Source organism: Labeo rohita, chromosome 15 (genome assembly GCF_022985175.1).
Source record: "Labeo rohita strain BAU-BD-2019 chromosome 15, IGBB_LRoh.1.0, whole genome shotgun sequence".
Taxonomy (NCBI): Eukaryota; Metazoa; Chordata; class Actinopteri; order Cypriniformes; family Cyprinidae; genus Labeo; species Labeo rohita.
Window position 1 is genome coordinate 5,930,388 of NC_066883.1, and position 14,842 is coordinate 5,945,229.

Here is a 14,842-nt window from a genome sequence, read left to right on the forward strand (position 1 = left end):
GCTTTGGCAGCTCCCCTTCTGGCTGGCAGGCTGGGAGGTCAACAGGCTGTCGAGTCCCGGCCAATCCCTTCCTAGCAGCACGGGTACCGGGAGATCCTTTACTATGCCGACGTCCACCGGCCAGGAGCCGACTTTCGCTGCTATTGTCACTCGGCAGGCCGGCACCTGTCGGGTGTCGCCATGAACACACGTGACCGGGATGTATGTCTTCGCTTCAAACGGCTGAGAGATCACTTTGGGTTGTACCAGGGAGACTGCGCTGGCGGAATCGAGAAGAGCTCAGTGAGATCGCCCGTTAACCTTCACCTGGACCTCTGGAGCCACCGCGGGTGGTTCTTGATGTAGCATGCAGCCTGCCAGCCAAGCCCGTGGTTGTGGCTCGGGCTCATCTCTGATCGGGGGAGCCACCGGCCTGCTCATCGGTCACCCGGTGCCCTCTGGCGTGCGTTGTTCCTGGGCCACCCTCCGGGGATATGGCGGCGCGCGCTCCCCGGTGTCCCTCCGCTGGGTAGCGTCCGCCAGCTCGACCGCCTCCACCATTTCCGCGAGAGTGGTTGGGTTCCGCATACCCACCGCCTGCTGATGGGAACGAGGCAGAGCCCGGAGAAAACAATCTATAGTTACCCTCTCAACCACCTGGGCGGCAGTGGGTTCCCCAGCCGAGAGCCAATGCTCTGCTAGCCGATGGAGTTCCGCAGCTTGGGCCCGGGCCGGAAGTCGAGGCTTGTAACTCCATTCATGAAACTGCTGGGCCGCACAGATGGAGGACAAACCGAAACGGGCAAGAATTTCTTTTTTCAGCTCCTCATAATCGTCTGCTGCCTCCGGTGGTAGCGTGAAGTAAGCTCGCTGGGCTTCACCAGTTAACAACGGCGCCAGCAGTCTCGCCCATTCGTCCCGAGCCCAGCGAGGCCAGAGGAAGCCAGAGGAAAAAAAAACAGAGTGAGGGGTGCTGTGATGAAAACCGCGTTGTTTACTTCTTCTTAATCTGCCCACATTCTCCACCAGTGTAACTGGGTGAAGAAGCACACAACTCGGACGTAATGCAAATGAGCCCCGGAGGGTGGATTTATTCAAAGGTTGTGCAGCAAAAGTGAAACAACGGTGCCAAACGTGAATAATGTGAAAAACATGAAAAACGTGTCTTCCGGGTGAGTGCGTTGTGTTCGGTTAGAGGAATTCCGGGTTGGGGCAGACCGGGCTACGCGCTGCTCTCTGCGGGGAACAAACAAAAGAAACGTCAGTATCTCTCAGGTAAGGAGACATGTCTCAATCTCTCTCTTGTCCAAGCTGTTTATGTAGCCGTGTCTTGATTGGGAGCAGCCGTGGCTGATCGGCCCGTGATGAGGATCGGCAGGTGTAGCGAATCCGTTTCCCAGGTGACGCTGATAGACAATCGGGATGCTCGTCACAATATTTATATATATATATATATATTTTTTTTTTTTTTTTTTTTTTTTTTTTTTTTTCAAGGTTTTGGGTGGTTTTGGGGCCCTTAACATACACATAAACTCTTGAAACTTTGCAGACATGTTGGAATCTGTGGCCATCAGGGCCGGACCGAGTTTAACATGGAGGGAGGTCACCTGGGGGAGGCGTGGTTTAGCCTTAAAAATGGTGACTTTTGAGGGGCTCTGTAGTGCACACCGTTTGACCTACAGTTACCAAAATTATCACACAAATACACCTCATCGGGCATCTTCAGTATCTTGGGTAACTTTTGCACACTTTGTCTGATTTTGATCAAACTTCACCAGTTTGTTCGTGGTATGATGCCGATCACATAGATGTGACTATTGGGGTCAAAGTTATAGTGCCACCAACTGGCAGCAGGATGCGTGTCATTTTCAAAATGCTTTAAATTTATCATCTTAATTTTACTCGATTTGCTTCAAACTTCATCAGAATAATGTCAAAACACAGCTGATGAGAATCTGTAATTTGTAACTTTAACATTTGTAAATAAATTCATACTCCTCCAAGCAGGAATAAGTCATTCACACCAATCTTTGTCAGCATGATGCCAACATACTGAAGATGCTAAATTGCGAGCGGATTTTGGATATTTTGAACAGTGCTGATATGGCAATTTATTAAAGTAACAGTAAAAAAAGATAACAGTAATTTTCTTATATCTTTACAATGGATTATCCTAACTCTTCAAAACTTTCAACATATAAAGAACAAGTCATTCATAGGAAATGTGCTTAGTTTCAAAACTGTATCTTGCTCAGATGCCCCAAAAACAATAAAACTATCATACATCATTAGGTGGCAGATGAAGACTGTAATACCAAGGATGAACACCAGAGGGATCATAGGATAAGGAATATTTTTAACTCTAATCCTATTCTGCTCTTTCTTAGTGTATCGGAATGAAAAATAAAGCATAGAATCAGTTTACATGTACCGTACTGTCAGAATACTTTTACATAATTGTATAAATGCTTAAAGAGCATTAAACAAATCATTAAAGAAAAAATCATTGCTTTATATATTCTACACTGTCTCACAAACAGGATAAGAAATCATTTGAGTCTGATCCCTTACTGCTCAGTACAATTAATTAGAATAATTAAGTTTTATATATTCTTATCTCTCTCTCCCTCTGTTTGTGTGTGTGTGTGTGTGTATCTTTGTATGTGTATGTGTGTTTTTCACACACTTGATTTTAAAGTGTAACCCTTTCATTGCTGTAATCCTTAAATCCAATCTGCAAGAGTGTTACTGTAAATGCATGTACCCGCTGGGCACCGTTTTACTGATGCTACCGGCATGGCGATTGCACTGACGGCTTGGGCCCGTCATCACTGCTTGCAGCTGTATTTTAGAATTTAGTGTTTTAAATTGTATTAAATTTCTGTATATTTCCTACTTGCTGAAGAGCACAGATAGTTAAATATAATATTTAGTTTAATGGGTTTATGTAATGATTGTTTTAGGTTCACTTAAATTAGCTGAAGATGGAATGTGAAATTATTGCAATATAAAAGTATATTTAAAAACATTAATGTTTAAAAATTAATTCCAAATTAATTTCAGAAAAATTAAGTTTCAATCATCAAGTATCAACTGACAGTACTAATACACACACAAACACACACACAAGTCTGGTCAGCTATCCTTGTAGGGCAGGGGTCACCAGACCCGGTCCTGGAGTTTAGCTCCAACCCTAATCAAACACACCTGAACCAGCTAATCAAGATCTTACTAGGTATACTTGAAACTTCCAGGCAGGTGTGTTGAGGAAAGTTAGACACCGGCAAGACACCGGCCCTCCAGGAGTAAGTTTGGTGACCCCTGTTGTAGGGACTCTCTGTAGGTGTAATGGTTTTTATACTGTACAAACCATATTTTCTATCGCCCTACACCAATCCTACACCTAAACCTAACCATCACAGGAAACTTTCTGCATTTTTACTTTCTCAAAAAAACTCATTCTGCATGATTTATAAGCTTTTGTACCCATGGAGACCTCAATTTAGGTCCAAACACACACACACACACACACACACACACACATACAGCACACAAATGTCATGCATAGTAATCACCACAGGATGGCAGTCATAATCCTTTATTTAATCACTTTATTAGTAGAAAGAGCAGAGCATTACAATTACATTCATTCAATATCAGATTTTTTATTTCCTGTATTACCAATTTACCAGTAGTCAAATTTACAGTCAAAATTATTTTAGGTATACAGATATTGGTGTGCATAAAATAAGCAATGGAACATTTATATTTTCATAAATATGACATTTATTAAATTCAACTTTTTTAAATTTATAATTTAGGTTTTATATATATATATATATATATATATATATATATATATAATATATATTATCATTATTAGTTCATAGGCTTATATAGGAATATATAATTTCTCATATAAAAAGTTTTTTTTTTTTTTGTCATTAATGTTTTTATTTTTGATGTAAAATAAAATATTCTACAGTATTTTTATTTTTGTTCTTGTTATTTTGGTATTATTTTAGGTATTTTATTTTTTTTGTTTGTTATTTTTGCTATTATTGTTTTTTATTTTATTTTTGTTCTTGTTATTTTATTATTATTAATATTACTACTACTACTACTATTATTATTTGTATTTGTATATTTCACATTATTGCTCTCTATTTTTGCTATTATTGTTATTTTATTGTTATTTTTATAATTTTTTTGTTGTTACATTTGATATTACTTTTATTATTTTTATTTTGTTAATTTAGCGTTGTTATTTTTATTATTATTTTTGTTGTTGATGTTATTTTATAGTTATATTTTTTATTGCTTTGCTGTCATTTTATTGCTATTTTTATTATTTTTTGTTATTATTATTTGTTACTTTTTGCCGATGTTATTTTAAAGTTGTTACATTTATTATTATTTGGCTGTTATTTTATAGTTATTATTTTTTGTTGTTATTGTTATTATTATTATATTTTGTTATTATTTTTGTTGTTAATGTTTTTTGTTATTTTTGTCATTATTATTAGTTATATTTGTTATTATTACTTTTGTTATTTTTGTTGTTGATGTTATTTTAGCATTGTTATTTTTTATATTATAATTTTTTATATTTGTTATTATTTGTTATTTTTGTTTATAGTTGTTATATTTATTATTGTTTGGCTGTTATTTTATTGTTATTATTTATGTTGTTGTTTTTAATATTATTGATTATATTTATTATTAGTGGTATCATTAATATTATTATAATTTTGTTATTATTTTTGTTGTATTATTTTAGCGTTATTATAATTTGTTATATTTGTTATTATTTTTATTATCATTTTTGTTGTTGATGTTATATTATAGTTGTTATATTTATTAATACTTTGCTGTTATTTTATCATTGTTATTTTTATTATTTCTTTGTTATTATTTGTTATTTTTGTTATTCTTATTGCTGATGTTATTTTATAGTTCTTATATTTGTTATTGTTATTTATATTTATATTATTATTATTAGTTATATTTATTATCATTAAGCTTTTTATTGTTAGTTTTGATGTTATTATTTTTGTTATTATTTGTTATTATTGCTCCCTTAATCAACATTATTCAAACTCTCACCCTCCCTTCCCACAACAACATTCCCGGTGGACACACCTTTCTTTAACCCTTAAACAGGCAATATGAACCACAACATACATACTATAACTACTCTGTAGTCCTTTGTAGGAGGCATAAGAATTTTTCACCCAATACTATTATCATTATTATACTCATACTCATTATCATACTCGTACTCTAAAAAGCCGGTAATTAAAGCTGCGACAGTTCCACACTTCATTAACGGTTAATTAGGTGCGTATGAACACTAACCACACTATTTATAAATCATAGAATAGTGCATAAGCACGTGAACCTACTAACCTCATTCACCACAGCCAGAAAGAGGGGCTTCACTGTCGGACTCGCGTCAGCAACCCGCGGGAATCTGAACTGGACCCCATCAGACACCCACCAGCGTTGCGTCACTATTGATCTTCACTGACAGTGAGAGATATGAAGCAGCGTTTCGCTTTGGTAAGAGTGCCTTCACCTAGTCAAAGGTGCTGAGGGAAGTGAGGGCACCAAACCACCTGACGCCTCGGGTCATTCCCATAGTTATGGTGTGGAGAGACACCACACACCCCACCCAGCACCGCCCAAGACAGATCCCACAAGAAGCTGAACGCAGAGACCCTCTTCACCCTCTGAAACTCTTGGTCTTCTGTTGGTCTTCACTGATGATCGAAGGTCTTCAGTGTAGTTTCATGGTCTATGCTGATGTTTGATGGTCTTCACCAGGGTTCCTCAAATATGGTCCTGAAGAGCTGGTGCCCTGCAGAGTTTAGCTCAAAACCTGATCAAACTCACTTACCTGTAATTTTTCTAGTGATCCAGAAGACCTTAAACAGCTTGCTCAGTTGTGTTTGATCTGGTTTGGAGCTAAACTCCAGAGCACGATTTGAGGAACCCTGGTATGTTGGTCTTCAATGGCGTTTGATGGTCTACGCTGATGTTTAATGGTCTTTGCTGTTGTTTGATGGTCTACGTTGATGTTTGATGGTCTACGCTGATGTTTGATGGTCTACGCTGATGTTTGATGGTCTACGTTGATGTTTGATGGTCTTCGCTGTTGTTTGATGGTCTACGTTGATGTTTGATGGTCTACGCTGATGTTTGATGGTCTGTGCTGATGTTTGATGGTCTGCGCTGATGTTTGATGGTCTTTACTGTTGTCTGATGGTCTTCACCAGGGTTCCTCAAATACAGTCCTGAAGAGCTGGTGCCCTGCAGAGTTTAGCTTACAACCTGATCAATCTCACTTACCTGTGATTTTTCTATCGATCCAGAAGACTTTGAACAGCTCGTTCAGTTGTGTTTGATCTGGGTTGGAGCTAAACTCCAGGGCAAGATTTGAGGAGCCCTGGTATGTTGGTCTGCACTGATGTTCGATGGTCTACACCAGGGTTCCTCAAAATACTGTCCTGGTGGGCTGGTGCCCTGCCAAGGTAAAAAAAAAAAAATCTGGGAGCCGTGGTTGCCAAATTTTACCATAAAAAAATATGGTACCAACATTTTAGGTTTTATGGTTTTAACTCAAATTTACATTTAAATACTGTCATTTCATTAACTAGTAAAATGATAATATACAGACATATTGAGGTACTAGATTTCAGTACCTTTGTAGTACAACGATAATCACCAACAGCAGGTGGTGATGAGAAAATGACATGATGAACCAAAGCCCTACACAGGCAGTTTTTAAATCTTAACATATAAAGAAGGTGCACATTGTCATTCACACAAACACTAAACACCATTTTGTAATCACACATGAAACTGAAATAATGCAATAAACATTAATTTAACAACTTTAGACATAACATATAACCTCAATGTACACAACTAATAATAAAAATACTAAGAAGAAAATAACGTACAATTATATGTAATATAAAAAACAGTTTCATATAGTGGAGGAGCTTAACATTAAATAATTAACCATTTAATGTACCATTTTTACAGTCTTTTACCACTGAAATGTGTCATTTTTGTTTAGCTTAAGATCTGATTAAACCCACTTACCTGAGATGTTTCTAGCGATCCTGAAGACCTTGATCAGCTTGCTCAGTTGTGTTTGATCTGTGTTGGAGCCAAACTCCAGGACAAGATTTGAGGAACCCTGATATGTTGCTTTTCACGGTTGTTTGATGGTCTTCGCTGCTGTTTGAAGGTTGAATCTCGTATCCATAAAGTTGGGAAAAAACGAAATTTCAGCAGCTACACACGTTCGTGTTCGTCACAACGAGGAATTTAGAACGTTCGTGACCGGGCTTACTGTCTCTCTCGCGATGCTGATTGGCTGTTAGCGACTTTCAAAAAAATACAGGAATATTTTTTAAGCTGTGTTTAGTTTTGTAATAATAAGTAAGAAGGAGTTTTCTAAGGAAGTGATTAATATAAAAATATTAATAAAACAGTAATAATCCGCATCTGCAAAGAGATTTGGGAGATTTTGTCTTTATTATTTGATCACTGTAAGCACTCCTCCGCTGCCCTCTGCAGGCCATTGATGATAGTGAAGATTTTTAAAATAAAATGTATATAAAAAAAGGTTTGTAGATATTTTGTTCTGAAACACTTTACGGCAACTGAAAACACCCTGATCTTGATTAGTGGAAAAAGATTCATTCATTTTATTATGTATTTATTTATTTGATAAATCATTTAAGAGATTGAAACTCAAACCATTTCACAGAATTCATTTTTAAATTTCAGTTTATCACTTAACGTAAGTTTACATATCATTTACTTCTTACTTGTTAAACTGTATTTTGAAGTTCACTCATGTTTATACTAACTTCCGTTGTAAGTGTCAAGCTGAATCATTTAACCGATTCGTTCAAAAATGATTCATTCTGCTGTGGATTCATCTGGAACAAAATTCGTTGGCGGACCAAAAACAGATCAAGCAACTGGCAATATTGTGCTCAAAATGTAAGTTGTTCAATATTAACTAATTAACTGTTCACAGAAATGTTGTATCCAGCTTATTTTGCTAAAAGAAGTAAGCTATTTTACATGGATATGTGGGTTACATTAGCCGCTCTGACTAGTAAAATAACAAAGTGCAGTAAACGGTAAAACTATTTGCCCTACAAAAGATTATGATATGATAATTAAGACCATTTTGCAATATACTGTAAAGCAGTACAACAAACTGTTTGTTTACAGGTAAAATATCTGATAGCCAATCATATTCAACCATTCCAGGTAAAAGAGACATTAAAATGCATGTCATAAATACAGTGATCTCTTCTATCAGGAACATGTTTTTGATTTATGAATTCAAATTTTAGATTAGCAGAACGTTAAAAAAAGTCAGTGTAAATAACCAAATCACGACCGTGCCAAGCAACCAATTAAGTCATGTGGAGCAGTGATGCTAATTAAAACTATTAAATATTGTTTTTGGAAAGAAAGAAATACTTAATTAAAAAAAGATTTAAAGCTGAATTACTAAAATTACTAAAACTTAAATAAAAACGATTAAAGCTTAAAATAATTTTGGTAACACTTTACAATAAAGTGTCATTTGTTAACATTAATGTAACTAACATGAACAAACAATGAGCAATACATTTATTACAGTAGTTATTAATCTGTATTAATGTTAGTAAATAAAAATACAATAATTTATTGTTAGTTCATGGTAGTTCACAGTGGTAGTTTTAATAATGCAGATTTTACTAAATGATGAAATTAATGTTAAGATAAATAAATGTTGTAGAGGTACTGTTCAGTTTTAGTTAATATTAACTAATTAGCCTTATTATAGTGTTACCTAATGGTTAAAATAGTTAAAATTAAAATTAAAACTTAAAATCTAAAAATAAATGTGAATTCAAAATATAAGTAAATACCATAATAGTATATAAAAAATACTAAAATGTGTTCTGATTAGAGGGTGACACGGGAGTGGATTTTCAAACCTCTCCCGTCCCACTCCCACAAAAAAAATCCTATCCCATCCCATCCCAATCCCATGAAAAAACTGGGAGAAAATCCCGTACCATCCCAATCCCGGAAGAATGACTCCCATTCCCTCCCACTCCCGTATTATGTTTTTTTTTGGCCGGAATCTGCCAGTTACAGTAAAGAATACAGTACAGATCACAGTATGCCCGTAACTTTTTTTTACTTTAGTTGAATAAAAATGCAAAATGTAGTTTGTTTGTTTTTTTATTGAACTGAAAGCCATCTTAAACAAATGCACAGTGTGCATTGCACACACATTAAATTTCATGTAAATCATTCATGCAAACACACATTTCCTATTTGAATTGGTCCATTTGAAAGTAGACATTTCACTCTATAGATATATTTTTCATGTTTCTAAAGCAAGTATACAGAGTTTCGAAGTGACGCGCTCAAGTTCACTTATTAATACATTTTTTACTGTGGAGCTGAGCTCAGAACATTCTCTGTCAGCTAAATTTACAATTTTCAGCTTTCATTCATGTTCATCAGTTGTTGTTTCTTCTCTTTCTGGTCAGTAAAATGTGATCAAAGGCAATTAAAGAACATGTAATAAGTCAAGTGATTTTATTTCTGCTTCTGTTCCTCATTACTCAGCTGGGCCAAAGCACACTCACAGTTCTTCAGTCAAGGAAAGAACAAGCAGTCTCTTGATGCTGAGGACGCTTTCTTTGTGACTCTGGATGATACTGAACAGCGTTATGATGCAGAGAATCCGGAGTGGCATCCGGAGTCAGCTACGCCAAATGCTAAATAGCTCCACAGAAAATGCTATGACAGGTGACTATGATCTCACTTGATTATAATTAAATCAGGTTTTAAAATCACTTATTGAGAAACGGATTATATATATCTTCCACAAAATATTGGATAAGAAAAAAAAATAGTAGTACAAAAATAAAACAATGCAAATAACAAAACAAAATACAACATTAAAAAGTGTGTAAATCACAAGTTTTTCTAAAGAGACATTGTCCAACAGCGACACCAGCAAGCAAAGTTACAGCGGGAGGCCGTGTCTCTCTTGTCTCCACTGAGTTCCACTGAGTTTTATCAGACCCTCTAAAGCGTGCAGTGACTTTGGTGGGGGGTAATTGAGAATGAATGAGGGAAAGTCACGTGAGAGGAGGCAATGACTCCATCGTGATATGTCTGGTTATAACTGGTCGTGTTCAGCTGTGACTATTCCATGCGATAATTCCCGCCTCTTGTGTTCATATGCAATCTGCGTTTACCTCGGTTTGACATCACAGTTCGGCATGGTTTCAGTACAGCAGGTACTGTGGTTTACTGAAAAGTTGCTCTTTCTTTGAATAAATTCAGTTATGATTAAAATTTTCTTAGTGATAAAAATCTATCTCAGCTAATGCTTTAAACTATAGGGAGCCTTTTTACATTACTGTAAGGTTACAATTAACAACAGAGCCCAAACTTAAATTTAATTACTATTTATTTTTAAAGGGCTCCAATTATGCTCTTTTACAGAGTCTTGATTTTGTTTTGGGGGTGTACTAGAACATGGTTTCATGCTTGGTGGTTTGAAAAACGCATTATTTTTAACATAATTTACAATATTACAATACATTTCTCCTAGCCTGGCACATAAGGCTCAATTAGTTCCAGATTTAATGAAGGCCTGCCTTCTGAAAACGAAATGTGTTGTGATTGGTTAGCTGTCGCACTGCGTTGCGATTGGCGAACATCTTAGACAGTGTTTCAGTACTGTCAGGCCCCTTGTCAAAGAAGCAAGTTCCGTGTACAACTGTTAGCGCAAGCTAGATTAAAGTGATTCTAAATATGGATATTTTTCTTACAAAAATGCATCAATTCACTACAGGAGGCCTTTATTAACCCCCTGGAGCTGTGTGAGGCACTTTTTATTATGGATGGATGCATACTATTGGACTGGTTTTGGACTGATGAGGAGAAAACCTGTAATCTCCATCACATCACTGCTGCTCCTGTTTTTGAAACCCCAATCTTTCAGTGGCTTTCATTGCTTTTGTTAGTTTGATATGAAATACTCCTTTAGCCTGTCTTTTAAGGATTCGTTTTTTGTTTTTGTTTTTTTATCGGCTTGGTCTAAAATCCCATGAGGCATTAATGCGCTGTGGTGTTTTTGTTGTTGTTGTTGTTTTGTTTTTTTAATCAAGTGTAAATTTATGTCTCATTCACATTTTGGTTAAATAAACATTTTTACACTATCAGACATAAAAGAAAAACAATTCTATTTTATATTTTTACATAAATTCCTCATCAAGTTAAGTGATTTTAGGCATTTTACATTTATTTCAAAATAATAACTCAAGGCAGTAACAATTTAAACATGATCATCAGTAATCAAAGCTTAGTAAATATTGGTCCAAGCTGATTACTCACTAAAAACTCTCACAGATCATGTTTTCATGCCATTAAAGTCTTATTTTGACGTAGCAAAGGGCTTATATCTAAGTGTACGAGTTGTTTACTTACTTTCTTAAATCAGTCTTCCCAGATTCGTTTAAAGCCACAGTCTGCACAGCAGTGTCGTGAGGTGGAGCCGTGGTATAAAAGTCTTGACCAAACTCCCACAGACCTAATTGCAACATCACAATCAAGGTCAAGGTCAAACTTTATTAAAGTCCCCATGAAATCAAATTTAAAGTTTTTTGGCTTTAAAGGAGAAATCCACTTCCAAAACAAAGATGAAGTGATTGTGAAAATGAGTGATTGAAAGCATTGTTTGCAATTTGGAACTGTTTTGGATTTGCTAGCTGTTGTGCTGCTTGATGGTATAACGCTCAATGTATACTAAAAGCAAGTGACAGTGACAACACAGAATTTTTTTTTAATCAACCAGTGATAGGCAAGTGTAAACAATTGTAAATAGCGTAAAGTAGGAGATTTATTGTTTAATGTGGATAGTTTTATTTTATAATCGAAGAATGTGATTAATTTACCAATATGACATTTGTAATGTAAACTTAGAAAAAATTATGTACAAAAGAAAATGAAGAGCCTGACTGCAGAATGTTTTAAATGTATACCAGCAAAGCACTACATATTTCACAGATTTTTTTTCTGTATTTTTTTTCTTCGAATTTCTTGTTTTTTCTCTTCTGCTGTCCATGCTCTTATCACCTGCAAGATAACAAGTGTATTAATTCTTTGTTATTTGCATCCATCCGCATGTTTTTCATACTCAGCTGTGCTGTTTATTCTACTTACACTGTTAATAAATCACCATTACTGTTATTCCTGTGTCTCGTCTTCTGTTTCCTGACAGTTAAAGACTGAAGCAAGGTATATTTTACAGTAGACCTGTGTATATACACTGATCAGGCATAATATTATGACCACTGACAGGTGAAGTGAATAACACTGATCATCTTTTCATCATGGCACCTGTTAGTATATTAGGCAGCAAGTGAACATTTTGTTGATGTTGATGTGTTAGAAGCACGAAAAATGGGCAAGTTTAAGGTTTTGAGTGAGTTTGACAAGGGCCAAATTGTGATGGCTAGATGACTTGGTCAGAGCATCTCCAAAAGTGCAGCTCTTGTGGAGTATTCCCTGTCTCCAGTGGTCAGTATCTATCAAAAGCGGTCCAAGGAAGGAATAGTCGTGAACTGGCAACAGGGTCATGGGTGGCCAAGGCTTACTGATGCAAGTGGGGAGCCCAGCTGGTTCGATTCAACAGACGGGCTATTCTAGCTCAAATAGCTCAAGAAGTTAATGCAGGTCCTGATGGAAAAGTGTCTGAATACACAGTGCAATGCAGTTTGTTGTATATGGGGCTGCATAGCCACAAGACCAGTCAGGGTGCCCATGTTGACCGTTATCCACCGCCGAAAGTGGCAATAGTGGGCACGTGAGCATCAGAACTGGACCACAGAGCAATGGAAGAAGGCCTGGTCTGGTAAATCACATTTTCTTTTACATCACATGGATGGCCGAGTGTGTGTACATCACTTACCTGGGGAACACATGGAACCAGGATGCACTATGGGAAGAAGGCATGCTGGCAGAGGCAGTGTGATGCTTTGAGCAATGTTCTGCTGGGAAACCTTGGGTCCTGCCATCCATGTGGCTGTTACTTTGACATGTACCACCTGCAGACCATGTACACCCTTTCTTTGAAATGATATTCCCTGGTGGATGTGGACTCTTTCAGCAGGATAATGCATCCTGCCACAAAGCAAAATGGCTCAGGAATGGTTTTAAGAGTACAACAACAAGTTTGAGCCATTGATTTGGCCTCCAAATTTCCCAGAAGTCAGTTCATTCAATGTGTGTTGTCAGTGTATGTACAAATCTACCCTATAATGATAAAAATCCATGCAGTGGTTTTTAATTAATCTGTAAAAATAATATTCCCTTTTTCAAATCGAGCCATTCTCAGATGTCTGTTATTGTTGCGTCACACTGACAGAGGCCACTCCCACGATAGTTGACATGAGCATTTTACCTCAGATCAGCTGTAACAGTCCGACCTCTTTTGTTTGGATGCCAGAGCGGGGATGTAAGTTAGACAAGAATACCTCCGATTGAGCGATTGTTGTGTGTTGTGTTGCTGGATGTAATAATGAACATAGTGGTCGTCATTTACTCCTGACATAAGTACACCTTTTTACATAAAGAGTCCATATTGGTACCTTAAAGGTACATATTAGCAGTGTTGGGGGTAACACATTACAAGTAACGCAAGTTACGTAATATTATTACTTTTTCCATGTAACTAGTAAAGTAACGCATTGCTTTTTAATTGACAAGAAAATATCGGAGTTACTTTTTTCAAATAAGTAATGCCAGTTACTTTTCCCCCCTTAATTAAAAAGCTCTTAAAAGCTCTCCTGTCCCCATGTTGTGAGAAATCTGGAGTAAGATGTTATTTCTAGAATAAATGTGAACATGTATTAATTTATCTCACTCACAAAAAACATTCAGTTTTCCTCAAAATGAATAAAAACAGCAAAATTCAACTCAGAATATGACGCAAACCTGCAATTATTAAATATGTTAAATAATACAAATATCCTTTATGCATTTAATCCCATTTTATTAACCAATGTCTTTGCTGCTGACCTTCGATGATCCAATTCAATTCAATAAACAAAAATTACTCAAGATAATCTACATTTGTTTTCCTTTTTGTTATTGCGAAAGAGTTGACATTTTTTACTTCTGTGCACTATACCGTACAGACGTTCATTTATTGTTCTCAAAGCCTAAGGGTTTTGTTTGGTGTGAAAAGGCTTTTACATTTGCCCAAAACAGAACTTTTTATAAAAAAAAAACAAAAAAACAAGCAAGCCCTGCCCAAAATTAAAAAAGTAACGCAAAAGTAAAGTAACACATTACTTTCCATAAAAAGTAACTTAATATTGTAATGCATTACTTTTAAAAGTAACTTTCCCCAAAACTGCATATTAGTACCTAAAACAAAAGTACACACACACACACACAAAAAAACAACATAATCAATACTAAAACGGGAGGGAAAAAATCCCCATTGACAGCTTTTGTTCCTTCTTTTCTGAGGATCAAGCTATAATATGTATTAACATATAAATATGACTTGAAAGACGCACAACCATATGTTGTCACAATCATGACAACACAAAACATAGTTCTTTATGTACATAATTATGCAGGAAATATTAAACAACATCTGGTATTAGCCTCTGAAAGTGATTCGAATATCCAGTGAATAATACAATACAAGCCTCTGTTACTATATTACTCTGTTGTATTAAAATTCAAAGCTTACCATGCATCATCTTGAACATTATGCTTCATGTCCTTACCATATGTAGTCAGT